Below are 6,918 nucleotides of genomic sequence, written 5' to 3'. Positions count from 1 at the left end.
GCCCCCCCTGCTTTCTTGACTTCCTGAACCCCATGGTAAAGTGAAACCCTCGCTTCAACACAAGCGCAGTAACACACAGCAGCAGCAGGAAAGTGAGAAGCTGACGGCTGCGGTCACTCAGCATAGAGAGTCTACTCCATCTTCATCAACCTGCTCGGAGCTGAGAGGAACCTCTAACAGCCCGGGATCAGAGAGAGTTCAGGATGTATCTGGTTAACTAACCTTAGCTCCAACTATAACCTGCTTTCCGATTTGCTTCAAAGATATATAGCGTATTCAAGTTTATAATGCAATTTATATTTTTTATGATCTTTAAAATATACTGGGGGACAGATTTGTTTACCTTCTGTGTTCACAGCAGTAGATAGCATGATGCACCAGGCACAGATACAGAGAAAAGATTAGATTTACAGGTTAAAGATGTTTAAAGGTCCCAAATTTTACACTTTTCTCGTGTTTTATTTGAAGTGTTGATCCATAAGAAGAAATATTTGTGGTTTTAACAACCAAAAACCATCTCAGTGTAGTTTTACATCTCCTCTCTCAGGCTCAGCCAATCATTCAATGAGAGGTAAAGACACAGAGAAACCAAATTTTAATGGTGGGTCCAGGTGGGCGGGGCTTTGGGCATGCCTGAAAGTGGTGACTGCTTTGCTATGACATCACAAAGTTACAGGAAGTCCTGATGTCTCATTTTAAGGCTCAGTTTCTGAATACTGGCTATGTGCATTTATCTGTGGACTGAGGCTTTGACACTTTCACAGTATTAATATAGAACTTAGACCTGATCTATAATCAAACAACACATGGACATCTGCCTTTACACAATATGGGACCTTTAAATGTCTGGGCTTAAATGTGGATAAACTTGGTTCAAGAGCTGAGTTTCCAGATCTCTACATTGTTTCTAAGATATAAAATAATTTATTTCAGTGTGAAGCAGGTCAGAGCTACAGGAAGACATGGAATCCTTAAATGCACTTGAAACAATGGTTTAACCTGGACCTATTAAAACACTGAGTTTAGACATCCGGATATTTCTCTCCAGTCGTCCAAACTTTTCCTACTGTGAGCCAAAGTTTACAGGACTTATTGTTTCATACTGGTGGTCAAACGGCGTTTATCTCATATCAGTCTACCATCAAAGTGGTATTAGTTTCATTGCACATAGTTCCCTAATTACACTGTCATGATAAAATCAGTTATTTCAGTCTGAAAGAGAGAAAAATTTGTTGTTGTGAAAGAATTTGCTCTTGAATGGTTATTGATTTTCCTGCAGGTTTTCCAAGTCTCATATGTTTGGTTTGAGGCAGCTGTTTTGTCTATATTCAGACAGATCCCAAACAAATCCTCACATTATCTCAATTTCAAAAGAACATTTGTGTGCTTGCTGTGATTTATTACTGACTTCAATTAATTATGTTTCCATGGAAATGTGGCTACAGCCACTGGTTCAGCTCTTGCAAAAGGTCTGATATATTAATAAATCAAAAAAAAAAAGTCTTTCAAAACAGCTGTGCCAAAAAGTCCACTTTCTGGCTGTGAGCACATTTGTTGCCAAGCAACATCAGGTTTGAATAGTGCTGAAAATTACAGATGTCAGTGACGCACTGAGTATATAACTGTGTGGGTCTAACTATCGTGGAATTTAAATTATACTTATATTCATACTGCTCCTTCACCTGCCTTTAAGACCATCAAAGAGTTTTGCAACAAATAGAAAGCAACATGACTTCACTGACATAAATACATTTCATGCTTCACCTGCGGTGATTGCAACAGTCCTAACAGAACCGATGGAGGAGTTTTCTGATAGTGGCCAATTCAGGGGCCTCAGTCGACTTGAGCTGCAGCGCTCTTTCAGACAAAAGACTCTAGACTTGAGTCGGTGAGTGAAACTCTACCTGACAATATGGGATTGTCTTGGTTTCCAGTTTTCCCTAATGGAAATCAGCTGTGGGGGTTTTTCCTGTCAGGAGCGCCATCAGAATGTTGTCCCACCGGGAGGCGGTCCAGTGAAAACAGAATGACAGAGTGAGGGTGGGAAAAAGGAGAAGGAGAGGAGAAAAGAAAAGAAAGGCAGAGGGAGAAATTACAGTATGATGAGGAGGGAGTCCAACAAAAATATGGTGGACTTCCTTAGAACTAGGAGGAGTGACGAGAGGGAGAGACAGGTTATTCTGAGGACCTTTGAAAAATCTGTGAAATATTTAACCTTGCTGTTCACAAATGGCATCCAAAGATTTCTGTGAGCATTTTTTTTCCTTTTTTTTAGTTTGCTGATTAAAAGAACCCAATAAACCAACATATTCATCCCCATTTATTCTTTTTTGGTAATTTTCCAGATCAGAATCAACTTTTTGATTAATTTTCTGTCAGATAAATGTTAATTACTTGGGACAATTGTTCTAAGTATCAGGAAGGAAAAATAGATATCTGACATAAGGATTTTTTTAGAGAAAAAAGTTTGATTTTAAAAAGTTTTATTCTCTTTCCTATAAATAAGACAGCAGTGTAATTTTGCAAGTCTATTAATTCAGCGGGAAGTGGGTCACATGTAGATTAAGCTTTATTGTATTTTATCGAAGCAACACACCTGATAAAAGGTATAATGAGCTTCAAAATGCCTTTAATCCATACATTTGAACTGAAATTAACAATTTTTTCAGGAAGAAAAAAAAATGTCAGTGTTTCTACAAAGAAATATACAGTTTTAGGTTTTTATGGAGTCAGCATCTAGCTTCCATTAGAGTAACTATATCTTAAGGCACTTCCGCACTGGCATCCACAGTAGTAGATCTAGCAGTCCCTTGATCCCTCAGGAGGAAGAGCAGGCCTGGGAGAAAGTGCAGTAAAGTTCTGGATACTGTAGCAGTTTGTTTACATACATACATTCCTTGTGGCGTACTTCCTGATGACTTAGCTTCTCCCCACTGTGCCCACCTGATGATTCCTCATCGCTCCGAGAACAGATGGCACGGCTGGCTGGGAAGTTTGCCAGCTCTGCCTCTGTGTATTGTCAAAGAAACAGTTTCGGTGTAGCGCCGGTCTTCAGGAGAGCTTCACAGAGAGTCCATTCATGTGGCAGGTCACAGCACTGACTCACCAACTCATCAGCCTGTCTTTTTAACAACACTTTTAACCCTGTTCCCACTGTGAAAGTTGGATGGTTGCCATTGGAGTCCATTGTTACATCAACTGCTGCAACGTGCGAACTATAAACCTCAGTGTCCGATAGTCACAGCAGGTTTTAGCCTCAGAGTTTCTTCAAAGACAACAGTTGCAGCTGTCTTCTCTCTGGTTTTACCTTTTGACGAACATACGATCACTGCTATTTGAAAGGACACCTCTCTGCGACGCTCTTCTAGTTTGAATCGGGCAGCAGCTTCATTTACTAAATAGGTGAATAGCCGAGGTGTTGATCGAACTTGCTAAGGCAGAGTTGTCACTGATTAATTGCATGTTTTAAACTACGCAAAAAACCGGTTCGGTCATCTTTCACATTAAAAGTGGAATTTTCTGTTCAAACCTTCCATCAGGTCAGTGTTGGCGTCTCTGTGGGTCTTGATTTCTTCAACAAATGAAGGTGTTTTCTGGCACCACACAGGCAAATTAAGCAATAGTTCACCGCACACACAGACACGTGTTAGTGGCTGAACTCATGCAGCTTAACACTAATTGCTGAACACATTACCCTGTGCAATTTGCAGCCACTTTTAGCAGGAGCGGGACCTTTCACTCCGTAATTTAACCCTGAGGCCAAGCTTGTTGGATCTGAGCGTGGGGGTGATGTTATGTGTCATGCGGCTTCTCCTGCTTGCGTCCGTGTTGCCCTTTATTATCTTACTCTCTCATTATGGACATGTATGGAGAGCTTCCTGCTTGTTTCAGTCTGCTCTCTTACACTGTTCTCCACCTGCAGACATATTCTCTTCAACAAGGAATCAACGCCGAAGCTTACAGAGCTGAGCATTGATTAGCACAGACGTGTTTTAGAAGAGGCTGTTGGTTGAGCTAATGCACAAATAAAATAGATCCTTAGATTAGCCAAGTAAGTATATTCTTAAATATATGAGAGACTTCTGAGGTTCAAATATTTCACACATAATACTCTCACGATATTAAGAGAAATTGCAGATATTACAAAATGGGAATTAAAATGATTAGGAAGAAAATTTATACTTGGGAACAGTTAAAGATAATCTAACTTATATTTATTTGCCTTTCATATATATTTGATGAGGAAATGACATTTGGAACTTAATTTGAAGTTGTAATTTGAACCGAAAGGTATTTTTTCGTAAATGTTCAAAATATTAAAAGCTTCACAGCTTTAAAATGATTTCATGAAGTAGCACCACCTTTTTCTTTTTCTGGAAGCTTATAACAACTTATCAAAGTATATTCAGGCAGTAAACTTTTCTTTTTCTAGTACTGTTTAAGCACCATTGAGATACAAAAAGGCAATTGCAGAGTACATAGAGTGGCCCAGAGGAGACAAATTAAGGGAGAAGAGGAGGGGTGAGGAAGGACGGATGAGAGCTGACAAGGAGAGGTAGCAGGAGGGAGAGGGGTCAGGAAGAGGTAAGGAAGGTGGAGAGGTAAAGTCAAGAAGCAGAGACTAAGATAAGTGATGCAAAGAGGAATAACAACAAGGAATATAAAGAGGTGAACACGAGAGCAATTGAGATGGAAGAGGAGGGGAGAAAAAATTAAAGAAAAATGTTGGACGCCGTCCAAGGAAAATGCTCCAGATTGATGAAAAAAGGAAAGAGGAGACTGCAAACGGACTAAAGGAGGTCCAAAGAAAACAGACATGGAGATTTCAGAGAGCCAGGGAAGCATGGGAAAAGACTTTAAGGAAAAGAGGCTGAGACTGAAAGGAAAGAAGACATGGAGTAGAGACTGAAACAAATAGATGAAGGTGTTGAAAGTAAGACTGAGAGGTGTATCACACAACAGGGAAGTGATTAGCCTCAGATAGATACACAGATTCCTCTGATAATAGAAGTGTCAATAGAGCCAAGGTAACAGAGCAAAGCTGAACGAAAACAAACAAGCTGATACCAATACGTTCAAATCTTTCCCCTGAATCCTGCTTTTTCCTCTCAGTCTTCACAAACGGGCCAAATGTTCAGGGCTTCTGCCAACAACCACCAAAGCCAGAGCAGGTTTATTACCCAACAAACCCCTCCAATTTGTGCACATTAGTTTGTGGTTTCCTGTCATTACTGGAATAATGTAAGTGCAGCAGGTAACAATAACAGAAACCACAGAAAAGCAGCAGTTGCTTGTAAAAGTCCCTGTGGAGAACTCCAGTGTAATCTCAAGAGTAAAAATAAATGCTCGGATCAAAGCTGGGTTTGTTTGATTTTAAATAAAAACTGATAATGTGCTCAAATTAAAAGAAAAAACTATAAATGGACTTTTTGTTTTTATTTAATTAATTAATTTAATTTAAAGAGATCATCTTGGGTTCTGGGTAATTTTTTTAAAACTGCAATTAGTTAGTTAATTGATTTGAAAAATAATAAAACATTTTTAGCCTATTCACAAAACATGGAGATTTAAGACAAACTGAATTTAATATGCGCATGTATTACCTGCATCATACAAAGGTACAGGAGCTAAAACATCAGAACAAGTGGTCGAGGGTTAAGAACCAAACTAAATGCAAGTACAGCAACAGACTGTCAGAGAGAACTGCCCTCAGTAGTCCGTGCACTGTGGGAGTCCTTCAGTGTAAATGCACTGGAGACGGTAACAAAGCAATTTATAGGTAGATTAAGTTCCACCCATAAAATGATTATTCAGTCACAGTGGTGGCTAAAGTGAAAGACTCAGTGTTCAGCACTGCTCTATTAAAGCATTTAAGTCTCTTACCTGTCGTACATGGAACAAATGATGTTCTGTTAGAAACACATTAACCTTGATGTGTAGTTGTGTGTGTGTGTGTGTGTTTGTGTGTGTGTGTGTGTGACTCCACTTGACTCTAACCGTAGAATGAAGTGAACTTCGCAGTAAGACTCAGCAGTTCATCTGTTTACTTTTTCATTTCTTTCTCGTCGCCATCTCTTCACACATTTTGCCGCCTCCTTTCCCATTTCATATTTTATTTATTTTCCTGATTTATTTTTACCACTTATTTTTACATGTAACTCTTTTTCGTGGTATTCACTCACACCATGAAACACTTTCACACCTAGAAGCTGCAAAGAACTCCCAACAAGCTCATGTGTGTAGAAGCTGCTCTGGGAGCTTTCAGGCATTGTTATAAGATGGTTATTGTCACATCAGATAAATGGACCTGAAGCCAAAATCAGCCATATTTATCATCATGTTACATATCTGAAGTAGTTTTTGTTGGTATTGGTTTTTATTCAGATGGAGCAGCAATAGAGATTTTCAGCTTTTCCACAACTGTGGCACAAGGTTGTTCACGCATCTGTTGTTCTTTGACATGATTTTTTATTTTCTATTTTTGTAACTCACTCAATTTGAATTTGATATGACGCAAATGTGACACAAATGGACTGCCCATCTAACTTTTTCAGAGCACTGCTCCTCACTCCGTCCCAACATTCACTGTAGACAGAAAAAAAACCCACCCACACTTGATTGAGTGTTTGTGTGTGTGTGTTTAAGTATGACCCAGCACCAGCGGAGTCTATTAGAGTGTGATTTATTGAGTGGCAAAATCTGACTTTGGGGCACGAGCAAAATATCACTCATACACAATCATGCACATACGCGTGTGCAAACACACACACACTCACATGCACACAGAAAGGTGTCATGCACTCTTACTTTGTTATGTCCAGATACACTGCTGACAGGATTAGTACAATCTCTCAGACACACACACACACACACACACACACACACATGCACAAACACACACACACACACACACACACA

This window comes from Seriola lalandi, unplaced genomic scaffold (assembly GCF_002814215.2).
Source record: "Seriola lalandi dorsalis isolate HSWRI2012SDOR001 ecotype SW California unplaced genomic scaffold, Sedor1 jcf7180002054937, whole genome shotgun sequence".
NCBI lineage: Eukaryota > Metazoa > Chordata > Actinopteri > Carangiformes > Carangidae > Seriola > Seriola lalandi.
The sequence above is the reverse complement of the archived record's forward strand: the minus strand, read 5'-3'. Positions refer to the sequence as shown.